The sequence below is a fragment of the Vicia villosa genome, unplaced genomic scaffold (genome assembly GCF_029867415.1).
Source record: "Vicia villosa cultivar HV-30 ecotype Madison, WI unplaced genomic scaffold, Vvil1.0 ctg.002563F_1_1, whole genome shotgun sequence".
NCBI lineage: Eukaryota > Viridiplantae > Streptophyta > Magnoliopsida > Fabales > Fabaceae > Vicia > Vicia villosa.
The window spans coordinates 251,893-268,517 of NW_026705969.1; the positions used below are offsets into that span (position 1 = coordinate 251,893).

General features: G+C 38.8%; 1 long non-coding RNA gene across 2 annotated transcripts; it reads left to right on the forward strand.

Annotated features, from left to right (window-relative positions):
- Positions 1–320: 320 nt before the first annotated feature.
- Positions 321–2,006, forward strand: LOC131639216 (uncharacterized). 2 transcript variants are annotated; one of them, XR_009294905.1, is made up of 4 exons: positions 321–684; positions 792–1,052; positions 1,238–1,325; positions 1,547–2,006. It is a non-coding gene; the product is annotated as an uncharacterized LOC131639216 (long non-coding RNA). The 2 variants fall into 2 exon arrangements; XR_009294904.1 differs by having other exon boundaries at positions 321–1,052.
- The last annotated feature ends 14,619 nt before the right edge of the window (positions 2,007–16,625 follow it).

Genomic DNA, 16,625 nt, shown 5'->3' on the forward strand with positions numbered 1-16,625 from the left:
CGGGTGCATTTAAAACTGACTTAAGAAAGATTAAATAAAAAATAATAATTTGCATTAAATTTTTTAAGTCGGGTGTGTTTAGTAACTGACTCAAGAAGTCTATTTATTAAGTCGGGGTATCAACCACCGGACTTAAGAAATCTTATTTACTTCTAATATATTAAATTTCAAAAGGTTAGGGAATCGAACCCTGTACGTTAAAGTTAAGAAAAATTAGACGCAAAATTTTCCTTTTTTTTTATTTTCAGTATTTAATCGATAAAATATTTTTTAATAAAATTGGATTTCATATATCTTCTTCTACCTTTCTTCTACATGATATCATCGTCATGACCTTCCTTCCTCGGCCCTGACCTAACTATATGCTTTGGTGCAATTGAAATCTTTGGAAAAAAACTCGGCACTTGAATTTTATACATGATTAGAAGGATCTCATCAAATTACCTATCCTTCGTTTTAGGGTTTCTTCTTTCCACCACAACCCCCTTCACTGACGGAGGTTCATCCACATGCTTGACGGATTGCAAAAACGGCGGTGCTCCAGCGGTGTTCTAATCTCCAAAATGCCCCCGTTGGAGACTCTTCAGTTACGATTCTGCTCCTCAAACTACAACGTGTTACCAGTCCTCGATGCTCCAGGGTTGACAAAAATCACAAGATTATCGCACTCTCCATTTCCTCGACGTTTGCATTTCATCCTGAAAAACTATTCTAATTTCTTTTATGTTTTGTGTTCCAGAGGCTTCATTAGAAGATTTATTGCTGATTCTATGTGTTTGATGCTGGAGCAGGCCCGATCGGGATCAGGGAGACTGTAGTTGGAATTAAGGGTTTTCGATGGTCATAACAGTGCTGAAGCTAGTGAGATGGCGTCAAAACTTTTGATGAGTATTTTGTTCTGCATACTTATTTTCTTCTTGATGTTATGTATTCTGTTATATCAAAGACTTTGACAGGAACATTGCTTCACAGACGGAACATGTTCACGTAAACTTATTTCATAGATGGAAAGAGATTATAGGTTGGCATTGGCATGAACTGCAATCTGAAAGGTGATTTTGTAATTTCATCTATAACAAAATTATTTCGTTTCTCACATTTGAATGCAAACTGAATGTAAACTTATTGTATAGATGGAAAGAGATTATAGGTTGGCAATGGGAAGTATGGATATATTATTGGGAATAGATTATTGGGTATGTGACTTCTGATTTGAAGTTCATAATTTTTTTTACAGCTATGATCTCTTTGATATGGATGGAAAGCAAGTTCCGCAAGATTTGGTTAAAGAAGTTGGTAAAATCTTCGAAACAAATTTGCAGGAGGTATGTCATTTGTCAGTTATAAGAATATTAATAAGAATATTAATATAAGAATGCTAGATGTAAGAGACATAAAAATGAGATTAATAAGTGACTCCATATGGTTATATTACTCACAATATGTTGTAAGAAACTTGTTAATTATTATGGTTGTAACATACGAACTAAAACTTTCAAATGTAATTCTTTCACCTTGTAATTGTGATTGGAACATATGATTGCAGAATTCATCTTGTAATGCATGTTGTATACACTGCCGCTTGCATTGGTGCGCCTTGTGTCAAGAGCATTGGGAGATGAAGGGAAGGCTCTCGAAAAATATTTTTTCACAAATGAACATTGCAACCCCTCCTCCCATTTAGGAGATGAATTCTACTGACGAAAAGGAAAATCCCGAGACATCTTCGGCTAACAATAGTGAACACATTACTTTGGAGATGCATAAGAAAGCTACTGTCAATCTCGAGACATCAAGCCTGGCCCAGATATTGATGTCTACATGAAGGTGTACATCGAGAAGCTACTGTCAATCTTAATATAGTCATTGTATATAAGTGGTGGGTTTTAGGCTATCTACCATTTGTAAGAACAATGGATGTATTAACTATGAAAAAGATGTCATAGACTTTTCTCCTTCAAACTGTCAGGTTTATGATTTAAATTCTGCTCACTAGATTCCTTGAATATTGATGTGCCTGCTCATTTGAAATGTTGTAACTATTGTTGTTTTGCTCCTTAAAACTAAGAGAAGTCATATGTAAATTTTGTTTCTTTAACAAGTGGCTATTGTGTTCCTTAGAATTAATTTAGTTATGAATCGAATAATGCTTCTTGTACTTGCTCCTATGAATTGTTGAAATTGTTGGTTTGCCACTTGATACTTTTGCAGTATGGTGTTAGATTTGCTCCGTAAAGCCGCTTTGTAGAGGCTCCTTAGAATTGCTTGCAGTAAAATGGGAGTGGAAAAAAAAGCCCGTCGGGTATTTGATTTAAGAAAGGAACTTCTTAAGTTAGGTACAAAATAAAAGCCTATACTTCTTAAGTCGGTTGCAAATTAACAGACTTAATAAAATTTTCTTAAGTCGGGTCCAAAACCGACTTAAGAAGTCAAAACTTCTTATGTCGGCAACTCTTAGGTCAGGCTCGGAACCGACTTAAGAAGTCGTTTTTAACCGACTTAACAAGTGTTTTTTTCTTCTAGTACTACCCCATGCAACCTTTATCTTAGAACTCCATCTAAGACAAGAGAACCTCCGTTCACTCCCTAGTGATACATAACTGTTACAACCCTGTAACAAATATTTAAACAACAGGAAGAGACACTTCCTTGACAATACCTAGCCAAGACACTTGACTAAGAACAATAACTTAGATTTTCTTCAAAGCTTCCTCCAAGAACCATACACATCTTGTCTATAGGCTTAAAGGTGAACACTACTTCTCTTGCTTCACAGCTTCGAGAATCACATGATGCATCTTGAGCCGTATCAAACTAGGTTACAAATCCTTATTTTTATATCCTATACCCAACTGGATTCGGGACTACAATCACAGCTAATTTGTTGTTACAAATCAGCAGTAACTTCTGCTACAAACAAGGTCTTCAATTTCTTAGCTTCCAAGAATATCTCCTTATTTGGAAACTATATAAAGCTGTATATTCTTCAAATATTCTGATTGATTCTTCTGACCTTTTAAACATATAACGCCTTATATGATTGCATCATATCACTGAATATATCTGTGACTATTAAGTCATAACTGATTTAACTTATCCACTCTAGTTCAAGCACGATCTCATATGTTGTTATATAGGACATCTCATACGACATGTTATTCCAAATGTTGAGACATCTCAACACAACATTGTCATACCCCAAATTTGTCCTACCCTTTATTGCTAACTGGCTTAGACTTTGCATTCATCTGCATCTCTCCATTAGGTCATTTGCATAACTACACATTCATGCATTGAATAAACACCTAAAGTATGGGATCAAGGGACTAGGGAGTGAATTAAGGTCTCATATAGGCCTTGCCACAGACTTAGTTATTTCTGCAAAAGGTGCTTGTTACTAGATCAGAAGATCAATTTAGTCTTTTGAAAAGTACTTGATCACATGGTTTATGTACGAGGAACATCAGTGAGGTTAGGGTTTATACTGTGGTTCATCACTTCAAGGTCTCAGTTGTCACTCATCGCCATTCAAAGTTTGGTTCATCAGGTTACTTGGGGTACAAGCTATTTGTTTAAAGCTTCATTGAAAGAGTGTGGATGCATTCATCTGGAGTTTATACTGGACTATTTTCAAAATGGAAAGCCAATGACTAAAACTTTGACTTTTTGGTCAAAGTCAACCATAGAAGGTTGACTTCTTTGGCCAATGACCATACCAAGAGGTCTTGAGCTTTCACCTCATTGATAATATGTGAGCCAGTATTGCAAGATGAGGAAAAGGTCTGAAAATCAAATGGGAAAAGTGTAGGAAAAAACATTCAAATATAGTTTGAAAGAAAAGGACCATTTCATTACATTTTTAAGTCACATGAATCCACTCCACCATCCCATACATCATAGGTCAACTTTGCAAGTCACAACCATCATTCATCCAAAAAGAAAATCAAAGGGAATTCCATACATATAAATCCTCACATGACTTCAAAGTCCAAATCATTACAAAAAGAACCGTTACAAACCGTACGAAATTGTTGTAGTTTTTCGTTCTTAACCTACTTCACAAACCCATGTTCATTACAAAAAATATAAGAAAAATACACAAGCTGCAAATGTTCATTTACCGTCCAAATTCTAAACCATTACACCACAAGGCATAGATTGCAAGGAGAATTTTTAATGCCTAAGTCTAACTGATAATCTAATTTCTACGATCTTTAGTCCTATTCCATCTCCATCATGCTTTCCAAAAACTTTGCGACATAACACAACTCAGCAGTAGCATACGAGAACCTCCACCGGCTCAGCACCGATTCCACACCTAACAGGAGTTTGCCACAAGGAACCTGCATGCAGAGAAGCTAAAACAGAATCAATTCATACAGCTAGTATTAATTTACCATCACTACCACACCAAAACAGTCCCTGCACTACCCATTAAACCATAAACTTGCAGCATTCAAGATAAGTCAAAACAGAGTCACACAAATTCAAAACCATACCACACATACATGATACCTCCAAAGAAAACCAGAAACAGCCATATACATATGCATTTCAACATGTTCAAAAACCACATTTCTTCATACAAATTCTACATTTTACACTAAACCAAAATAAACCAAAAAAAACCCCTTAGAACTCGAACCGTCATGCTACACTAAACCAATATACCACACTGAACCAGTTCAGGGATCTTTCAACAAAACAATCAACATAAATCAACAAAACGAGGGCAAAGAAAAGAAGCCAAAACCTGAGTTCAGTATAAGCTATACCATATTTAAGTTACATCATACATTCAAAAGAAAACACAACTACAACAAAAACCAATTCAAAGGGCAGTTCAAAAGACATATCAGAATGCAACACTCAGGCCTTGGAGTCGGTCCTTACATTCACTGCAACTAACAACAGAAATAACAAACTCACATTCTCAACTAATTCAATCTCAGCCCTCCATTCTCATAACTAACTCAAATCAAACAATCTCCTATAACTTGCTAACAGGAAAAAAAACAGAGTTAACCACCTTCTAACTAACAACCAATTCTCCAACTGTCAAAGATAACCAATTCCTAACTGAAATCCAGCTCAGCATCATACTCCTAACAGAAATCAATAACTAACTTTCTGAGCTCATAACCTCCTCTAACCGATTCAATCACCACCCTTAATTCTCTAACAGAAATTCTCAGATCCTAGGGCCCTCAATCACTCTCAATCTCTATATAATCTCCCTTCCCTCCATAATTCAAACTACACACGCTCATTCTCACCTTCACCCTTCACCATCACCTTCTCCATTCTCTCATAACCTCTCATCCATCAATCACCAACCTTCACTTCAATCTCTCACCATCACCATTTCTCAACCTTCACTCATCATCACCTTCACCTCTCTCAATCATCTTCTTCATCGCCCTCACACTCAACTTCAATCTCACTCCACCTTCTCCACTCTCAGAACTCTCACTCTCCCTCAATCCTCACCACTATACGCTCAGAACAAGAGACTCCATTGAAACCTCTCATTGAGCTTCAATGGAGTAGAGCTTAGCCTCCTTCAATCTCGCAACCTTCCTCGGTTTAATCCCCATCTTCACTTTCTCTCAACTCAACGCAACAACAACAACAACAGAGCGATACGAAGCAAGACTCAGAAAACAGAAGAAGAAGAAGAAGAAGAAGAAGTGAATCAAGGGGAACGAACAATAAAAGAATTCGAAGCTATTACCTGATCGGAGTCGCATCTGGTATTTTCTTTTCTCTTTGAGCACCGCCAAGAATCTCCGTCACCGGTAAGCTTCCTTCACCTTCATGTTTGCGCGTTCTTGTTCATTCTTTGAGTCTATAATGTGCATTTCTTGGTGGTGGATAAGAACCCTAGGGTCTCGAGGTTGATTTCGCATCCGCCGCCATTTAATATCGTTTTTGCTAGAGTTAGGGTTTTGTTGTGGTTTGAATTAGAGGGATTTGAGAGGGGATTCGAAGAAACGAGGACCGGTTAGGAGTAGGGGAGGACGAGAAGCTTCGGGAGATAGTATTAATTTCATGGTTGAAGTCATCGCCGCCGTTGCTACCGCCTCAGGGCGATTTCCGGCGAGAGGAAGGATGCGAGAGCGAGAGAGAGTATAAGAAGTCGAAGAGTCGCATTTTTGACTCTATTTTCCTTTTTTCTTTTATCCATTTAATTCTTTAATTTTCAATTAGTAAAATCTGAAAATAAAACGCCTAATGGACTGAATGAAAACTCCTCTGGGCCTGATTTCTTTCTCACCCCCTTATGGCCCGTTACACCATTCCTAGCAACAAAATCTGCAAGAAAAACAAGTCCTGGGCCTGTACCAATGGGCCTTGCACCTCTGTTTCCATGCACCCATAGTTTCAAGTTCACATCCCCTGGGCCCATAATCTTTCCTTTTGCTACAAAAATTTGATAATAAAAAAACTCTGTTGGGCCAACACCCTTAGGCTCAGCGCCTTCATTACTCTCAGCACCACGGATTTCACTAGTAAACCCCCTGACTCCATTATTCCATGTGTAGAATTAGTTTTTTGTACATAGTTTTTTTCCTATTATTTTTAGATAATAAAAACATAATAAAATTCATCTTTCTTTCTAAATAGATTTTAGTTGCTTTTTTATAGTTTAATTGCTATATTCTTTTAGGGTTTTCTTACATTAAAACCTCATAGAAAATGTTCATAAAAAATATTAGCCTCTTTTTGCTTGATTTAGAAGTTCGAAACCTTTCATATCAAAAAACTCATAAATAGTAGTATGTTTAATTCATTTTTGCATTATGTCTTTGACTTGCTATTTCATGCTTGTGTATAATTTTGTACCATTGTATCCTTACTCAATTTTGCTCAGGATGTGACTTTGATTTCCATGTTCTTCTATTCCTAACCTTAGGTAGAAACCATGATAATATTAGGTAGAAATTCCCATTCATATTAGGCTAGTTTACGTAGGCTAGTTTCTTTTTCTTTTGCAACATAAAAGATCTAATAAATACTTGAATTTTAATCCCATTAAAAAATACAAAGAAAATACTTAAAACACTAATAATCAAAGTGAAAATTCTTAAAAAGGGAATGGAAGCTTGAACATCCCTTGCTTAAGGGAATGTTCGAGTGCTTGGATCTCCCTTGCTTAAGGGTCCCATTCAGGCGTAAGTTCCCAAATTCTAAAAAACACAAACCAAAGAGTAACTCGAGTTTCCCTTGCTTTAGGGATTTCCTCGAAACACTCAAACTCTCTCTCTCTCTCTTTCTCTCTCCTTTCTTAAGGGCATTGTTATCTCCGCTCCATGGCATCCTAGGCTGTCCCCTTATGCAAGAGCGCGAGCGTTAACTCCGCCCAACTAAAAAACACAAAAACAAACAAAACTATGGAGCCAAACTACGACGCTCTGATTCCTGAAAAGGATACGTAGGCATCAAGTCGCGGGGCTTGAACGAGCACACTTGTAAATAGTTCTTCTTTTCCCCGTATTTCTTTTGCATTCATTCGCATGTAGACATAGACATAGTACACACCCTTTAGATAGAAACAAACATAGGTGGATACCATCGAGTACGATGGGCGCGAGGGGTGCTAAAACCTTCCCCTCGCGTAACCGACTCCCGTACCTTGATTCTCTGGTCGCAAGACCTTGTTCCTTCCTTTGTTAGGTTTTCTGATATTCCTTTCCCTTATGGGATAAATATATTGGTGGCGACTCTGTTCATTTTTCGCGAGCGTGCGACAGCTGGCGACTCTGCTGGGGATTACTTAAGCAAGTCGATCCTAGCCTTTGTTTGTTTTATTTTATTGGGTGTTTATTTTATTTTTTTATGTCTATATCTTGTATATATGTTTGCATGTTTATTTTCTGCTTGCATATCATGTTTATTTCTGCTTGCACATCATGCATCTGGACTATATTATGGGTCCCCGTGGGGGCCACATATTTTTCTGCTTTGTTTTGCAGGTGGGGGTTTTTTGTGAGGTAAAAGGCCCACTACCCAGGCCAGTGATACTTAGGATTAGCGTGGATGCTCATGTTGACTCCCGTAGCGCTTGCTATGATCGAGTTTGACATGGGGTACCACAACTGGGCGAGGTTCTTTCATGGAACACTGTGTCTGGCACGCTTGTTGCCTCAAACACTTTGTACCCCGTGGGAACTGTAGACCCTAGTGACCATTAGGGACCACCTGTCCGTGTCGAGACTTCATACCCGTGAGATTGGGGTGGGACAGGAAACCTTGACTCCTACATACCTTTGGCTCTTCATATTTGAGGTCGGACCTTTATTTGGTCTGTTCTCATGGTGCTTGATATTATGGTATTCAAAAAGGCGTTGAACCTTTGATCCTGTGACATTTGACCTGTACAGAGGTGTTTCATCAGTTATCCAGAGATTGTACGGATGCTACTAAGATTATATGGACCTTGATCCCATGCTTTTGCATTGCATAACATCATTGCTTTATCCACTTTATTTGTGGGGGATCCTAAAATCTATTTCAAAAAAAAGTAGAGAAAAATAGAAAAAAGAAAAGATCTTCTATACAAAAAAAAAGAGAGACTTTGATTCCAAAAGAGAACAAGAAAGTGTGAAAGGACTTTAGGATCCCTTGGAAATGAAACATTGCATTCATACAATCATGCATTTCATAATTCTCTCAGAAGCTTTTGGGGGCCCTTTCTACTCAGATACTGGCTTCGACAACAAAATTGACTTCTCACCACTATGTGCTTGAAAATTAACAATGGAACAACTCCGTGGGGTTTTGACTGAGATGAGAACAAAAATGGGAGCTGACATGAATCAGTGTGTGGAGGTTATTCAAGCCTTTTCTCTTTGACAAGAAGAATTGAGACAAATTCCTCAGAGGCCAAATGCAAATGTTGATCTCACCCATGAGAAGGTCTTATGTATCATAATGTTTGAAATAATGTTGAGATTCCTATTCTTGGTAAAGAGAATTCACATCATTGAAGTCTTCAAGTTTCCAAGTATTGAATCTGACAAAAGGTTCCACCTCTTGGAGAAAAGATTGAAAGCCATAAAAAGTCGTGACGCCACTGATTCAGATGTTGTTGGTTTGTGCCTAATGCCTGATATCAAGAACTGCAAGGGTCATTTACTCTCACTCCGAATGGTCTGGACATTGAAGTTAAATTGGTAATCATCTCTTGTACATGTGTGGAAGTTGCTTGGGGCTCCCGATCGAGGGATAAGCAAGACGTATTCTTATCTTAAGCATTGCGCCATATTGCTTTGCTCGAATCCCTAAAAGCGTTACAAATTCTTGTGTGACTTCGTCAGAATCTTCTTCCGTGTGGTAATCAAGAGTGTTCTTCATAACGCTTCTCATTCTCAAGGTTCTACTTCATATCTCGGTTGCTTTTCTCAAAATTCCCTTCTTAGTGGCCTTGCTAGTTAACAGAGACAAGAAGAATATGAGAAAAAAATTGATGTGATTCTATTACCTTGTGCCCATTCGTTTCCTTGTTTGTTGGAATCACAATTGATTAAGATTCTAGTATTGGGTCTTCTTCACCACAAGTAGCCCTCTTGAGTTTGCTGATCATACAAGATTCTTTCCATTTAAGATGGCGATTACTACTCTAGCAACTATGCTTGGGGCTCCCGCACGAGGGATAAGCAAAACGTACTCTTATCTTGAGCATTGCATCACTCGCATTGCTCGAATCCCTAAAGCAAGGCAAAAGTTTACGACTCATGGGTGACTTCGTTAGAGTTCTCTTTTGGAGTAATCTGAAGTGTTTGGAAAGAACTGCAAAAAGTATTCAAGATCAATAAGTCCAGACGGAGTCAAGTCTCCTCAACAATGGCATTCATTTAGTTTCTTTATTGCATTCTCATTTGTAACATTTCATTGTTTGTTTAAGCATTGCTAGCATGTAAAAACTTGTTAATTTCTGAATGAAAATAAAAATACATTGTTTATGTTCGTCTTGAAGCAATCCATTCGTTTTCACTCATAAAATTTTTTTTGGCATTACGATACCAACTTTACTAATCGCTTGCTTAGGCAAAAAGCTGAGGGAGAATGATGAAAAATAAAAACGCAAAAATCTCTAATCATGTGTTTTTGAATAAAAACCCTACTGAGGATGTACAGGCATTGTTTCAAATCCCCAAACACCGGAGATATAAGGGAGATAGACCCTCGTTAACCCCTTTGGGCCTTGAAGTAGGAGTTTCTTTTATAATCATAAAAAACCCTTATTTTAACCTTGGGGCAGGGTAGTGTTCATTTAACTTGATCGAGTGTTCAAAACTCACCAGAAGGGCATGCATCTAAGGATACAACAATGGTTATCCTTCAAAAGGTTGAGGAAAGTCAACACTACAATGGTAATCCTTCATCAAATCAAAGGAGCGAGGCAGTCGCAATCACCTCCAACGAATCAAAGACTATGCGAGGTCACACGACTTGTTCAAAAAAAAAAGAGAGCAAAAAAAATGGCGAAAAAATAATGAAAATAAAAAAGGATGAAAAGAAAATGGCAAAAGAAAAAAAGATGATGAAATTGCCAAGCAAGAACAAAGTCGTGTGACAATGAATCAGAAGAATAAAAGGTGAGCGACCGCCATGTCCAAAGAACCTCATTGACTCCTCAACCATTTCAAATTCCTTATGAGGGATGAACACTCGTGTCGAGTTAACTGAACATAGGAATGGAGAACATCACGAAGGGGGTGGGTACAAATAACTTTGAGCCTAAAAATCCTTTGCTTTCTAAAAACCGTGAACCCGGCCAAGTTACAACCCTTAAAAGTCCTAATTGAAGTAGGGTTTACTTTGAAAGCGCACTCCAATGAGATAGCATTTAACTGACTCCCAATGAAGCGTGACACATATCCATGTTGGTACCGTACGTTTGCTTTATCTTCCATATGCAAAAATCGAGGTTGTGTCAACTAGTGATTCGGTCACAAGAGGTCGCAACCTCATTTCATAAAAAAGTTTTACAACTTCAAGACTAACATAGGCTTTGCATTAGAATTATCATTCTTAGAATTAACATTCTTTTGCATACAAAAAATGTGCTTAACATCAAGGAAGTTACCATGATGAGAATCAGTGAGTAACTTGATCATATCGAAGTACAAGAGACTTGAGAACTCCGAGGAGTAAAAGCTAATCATCTCAAATGTTGACCATCAAGGGGAAATTTATCCAAAGAACTCCGTTGGGCATGAAGAGTTAATGCTTTCCTTGATTACCTTGAAGGGAAGAGTTTGAAGACTCCGTTGAGCGTGGTAAAGTTGTTTCCATGTTTGTTTGACTTCAAAACAATGTAGGCTTGAGGATTCTAGTAAGATGTACCCAATCTGGGGCAATCGAGTCGAAGAATATCTATCAAGTTCAACATATCTGGGGCAATCATGTCGAGGAATCTCTCTTGAGCTCAACCAATCTGGGGCAGTTACGTCGAGATTTGACAAATCTCTCCAAGGATCCCTTGGGGGAAATTCCTTCGTAGTTCGTGAATCTTGGGGCACAATCTTCTGAGTTTTATTTTCTCTCCATGATCATAGGAGTTTATTCCTCCTGGAACTTTGGCCTCTCCCCAAGCACATGAGTTTATTTCTCATGGGAGTTGTTCCACTCTCCCAACCTGGTCTCCTTATCTGGATCTATCATCTCCGACATGGTGAATCGAGGGACTCTCCTCAAGTCGAAAATCCTCCAAGCAGAGGCACATGGTGAGAAGTCCAAAGTCATTCTACGTTCTGGGAGGCAACAACAAGAGTGTGCTTTTACAAGTCAAAGTCCAATATCTTTTGACACCTCTACATGGTCCTTAAAACTAAGGGGATTCTCCCTGGTGTTTACCTCACTAATGCCTTTATTTGGCACTCTGCATATAGTATTCACTGCATATAACATTGCATCCTCAAAAGCGTAGCATATCCATCAAAATGGAACATTACGCCATAGAAAAATTCAAACATGCATACAAAGCATAAGCCAGATAATACAAATCAACATTCAATCAAGACGATGATACTTCCCCACATAAAATGTTGTCCTTACAAACTCCGATTAATATCTGTTACTACATTACAAATCTCCTTATGCCACGGTGCCGATACCTGGTATCCTTAATCCCCAAAAGAAGTCTCATTTTCTCTCTCCAACGAGGATCGGATGCAACGTCTTTCTTCGTCAGAATCATTGTCTCCGAGGTTATTTCCCGTATGCTGCGTGCAGATTAGAGCGTGAATGAGGGTGGGCATTCAACCCATCTCATTTTTCAATCGTTTGAATAATCATACTTAGTGTGTGGCAATTCGAACGAATGCCGCTCTTGAAGAGTTACACCCCGCCTTTGGCCTGAGGGACCGATGTAATTCTTATGCTTCGCATGCATCAATATCTCCGCAATCCCCAGTGGTTACTTCTATCTTCTTGTCAAGTCTAGTCGTCACTAGTCTTGTTGTGGTTATTTCTCGTGTGCTGCGTGCAAATTAGAGTGCGAATGAGGGTGGGCATTCAACCCATCTCATTTTTCAATCGTTTAAATAACCATACTTGGTGTGTGGCGATTCGAACGATTGCCACTCTTGAAGACCTACACCCCGCCTTTGGCCTGAGGGATTAATGTAATTCTTATGCTTCGCAAGCATCAACATCTTCGTGATTATGTCTTTTGATCGAGTCTAGTCGTCACTAGTCTCTGTGATCTCTTCCCTCGTACGGGAAAACCTTTTAGATCCAACCCCCGTGTTGTGTATCCTTTGCCTTCCGTCCTGGCAAACCATTTCAAAACTAATTCCCAATCCCCAACCTCAGTGTTGATATTAATTCTTTCTTCCCTTGACCTCAGTGTCGATACCTTTCTTTTTCAACCTCAGTGTTGATGTCTATCCTTTTCTTGTCCAACCTCAGTGTTGATGCCTATCATTCCTTCACCGACCTCTGTGTCGATGTCGATCGCCGTTCACAACCTCAGTGTTGATGTTTATCTTTTCTCGTCACAACCTCAGTGTTGATGTCCTCGACCTCAGTGTCGACGCCTTTCCTTTCACAACCTCAGTGTTGATGTCCCCCAACCTCAGTGTTGATATGCTCCAACCTCAGCGTTGATGCCCTCCAACCCCAGTGTTGATGTTTATCCTTTCTTTCAATTCTTGTGGGTCGTAGGTCCGTTGATCTTACCCTAGTTTCGAGTCATGGATCGTAGGTCTGTCGACCTTATCCTCGTATTTTTCAATTCTTGTGGGTCGTAGGTCCGTTGATCTTACCCTAGTTTCGAGTCATGGATCGTAGGTCTGTCGACCTTATCCTCGTATTTTTCAATTCTTGTGGGTCGTAGGTCCGTTGATCTTACCCTAGTTTCGAGTCATGGATCGTAGGTTTGTCGACCTTATCCTCGTATTTTTCAATTCTTGTGGGTCGTAGGTCCGTTGATCTTACCCTGGTTTCGAGTCATGGATCGTAGGTCCGACGACCTTATCCTCGTCTTTTTCAATTCTTTTGAGTCGTGGGTCTGTTGATCTCAACTTGATTTCGAGTCATTTATCTTTGTCCTTCATTTTTTGGTCAGTAGATCCTGTCTCTCCATCAAACCCGCACTGTCCAATCATAGTTTCATACAACAATCACCTCCTTTGAGAACCTTGTATTGGCACCTAGGCTACGTTACAAGCTATCACCGTTCATCCAATTACTCACTGTGAATATTTCCCACCAGAAAAATAAATGTCTCTTTCCCCAGCAGATATCAAAACAAAAATAAGGATAACACTTACACCATCTTCTCTTCAGGACAAATTTCTGGTCTTGGTATTTATTCTTCTTCTACCTTGAATGTTCGAAAGGCTAGCGCCAATCTCACTTTCAGGTTTAAGACGATTAAATATGGGCAGCTGTCATACCCCAAATTTGTCCTACCCTTTATTGCTAACTGGCTTAGACTTTGCATTCATCTGCATCTCTCCATTAGGTCATTTGCATAACTTCACATTCATGCATTGAATAAACACCTAAAGTATGGGATCAAGGGACTAGGGAGTGAATTAAGGTCTCATATAGGCCTTGCCACAGGCTTAGTTATTTCTGCAAAAGGTGCTTGTTACTAGATCAGAAGATCAATTTAGTCTTTTGAAAAGTACTTGATCACATGGTTTATGTACGAGGAACATCAGTGAGGTTAGGGTTTATACTGTGGTTCATCACTTCAAGGTCTCAGTTGTCACTCATCGCCATTCAAAGTTTGGTTCATCAGGTTACTTGGGGTATAAGCTATTTGTTTAAAGCTTCATTGAAAGAGTGTGGATGCATTCATCTGGAGTTTATACTGGACTATTTTCAAAATTGAAAGCCAATGACTAAAACTTTGACTTTTTGGTCAAAGTCAACCATAGAAGGTTGACTTCTTTGGCCAATGACCATACCAAGAGGTCTTGAGCTTTCACCTCATTGATAATATGTGAGCCAGTATTGCAAGATGAGGAAAAGGTCTGAAAATCAAATGGGAAAAGTGTAGGAAGAAACATTCAAATATAGTTTGAAAGAAAAGGACCATTTCATTACATTTTTAAGTCACATGAATCCACTCCACCATCCCATACATCATAGGTCAACTTTGCAAGTCACAACCATCATTCATCCAAAAAGAAAATCAAAGGGAATTCCATACATATAAATCCTCACATGACTTCAAAGTCCAAATCATTACAAAAAGAACCGTTACAAACCGTACGAAATTGTTGTAGTTTTTCGTTCTTAACCTACTTCACAAACCCATGTTCATTACAAAAAATATAAGAAAAATACACAAGCTGCAAATGTTCATTTACCGTCCAAATTCTAAACCATTACACCACAAGGCATAGATTGCAAGGAGAATTTTTAATGCCTAAGTCTAACTGATAATCTAATTTCTACGATCTTTAGTCCTATTCCATCTCCATCATGCTTTCCAAAAACTTTGCGACATAACACAACTCAGCAGTAGCATACGAGAACCTCCACCGGCTCAGCACCGATTCCACACCTAACAGGAGTTTGCCACAAGGAACCTGCATGCAGAGAAGCTAAAACAGAATCAATTCATACAGCTAGTATTAATTTACCATCACTACCACACCAAAACAGTCCCTACACTACCCATTAAACCATAAACTTGCAGCATTCAAGATAAGTCAAAACAGAGTCACACAAATTCAAAACCATACCACACATACATGATACCTCCAAAGAAAACCAGAAACAGCCATATACATATGCATTTCAACATGTTCAAAAACCACATTTCTTCATACAAATTCTACATTTTACAGTAAACCAAAAAAAACCAAAAAAAACCCCTTAGAACTCGAACCGTCATGCTACACTAAACCAATATACCACACTGAACCAGTTCAGGGATCTTTCCACAAAACAATCAACATAAATCAACAAAACGAGGGCAAAGAAAAGAAGCCAAAACCTGAGTTCAGTATAAGCTATACCATATTCAAGTTACATCATACATTCAAAAGAAAACACAACTACAACAAAAACCAATTCAAAGGGCAGTTCAAAAGACATATCAGAATGCAACACTCAGGCCTTGGAGTCGGTCCTTACATTCACTGCAACTAACAACAGAAATAACAAACTCACATTCTCAACCAATTCAATCTCAGCCCTCCATTCTCATAACTAACTCAAATCAAACAATCTCCTATAACTTGCTAACAGGAAAAAAAACAGAGTTAAACACCTTCTAACTAACAACCAATTCTCCAACTGTCAAAGATAACCAATTCCTAACTGAAATCCAGCTCAGCATCATACTCCTAACAGAAATCAATAACTAACTTTCTGAGCTCATAACCTCCTCTAACCGATTCAATCACCACCCTTAATTCTCTAACAGAAATTCTCAGATCCTAGGGCCCTCAATCACTCTCAATCTCTATATAATCTCCCTTCCCTCCATAATTCAAACTACACACGCTCATTCTCACCTTCACCCTTCACCATCACCTTCTCCATTCTCTCATAACCTCTTATCCATCAATCACCAACCTTCACTTCAATCTCTCACCATCACCATTTCTCAACCTTCACTCATCATCACCTTCACCTCTCTCAATCATCTTCTTCATCGCCCTCACACTCAACTTCAATCTCACTCCACCTTCTCCACTCTCAGAACTCTCACTCTCGCTCAATCCTCACCACTATACGCTCAGAACAAGAGACTCCATTGAAGCCTCTCATTGAGCTTCAATGGAGTAGAGCTTAGCCTCCTTAAATCTCGCAACCTTCCTCGGTTTAATCCCCATCCTCACTTTCTATCAACTCAACGCAACAACAACAACAGAGAGATACGAAGCAAGACTCAGAAAACAAAAGAAGAAGAAGAAGAAGTGAATCGAGGGGAACGAACAATAAAATAATTCGAAGCTATTACCTGATCGGAGTTGCATCTGGTATTTTCTTTTCTCTTTGAGCACCGCCAAGAATCTCCGTCACCGGTAAGCTTCCTTCACCTTCATGTTTGCGCGTTCTTGTTCATTCTTTGAGTCTATAATGTGCATTTCTTGGTGGTGGATAAGAACCCTAGGGTCTCGAGGTTGATTTCGCATCCGCCGCCATTTAAT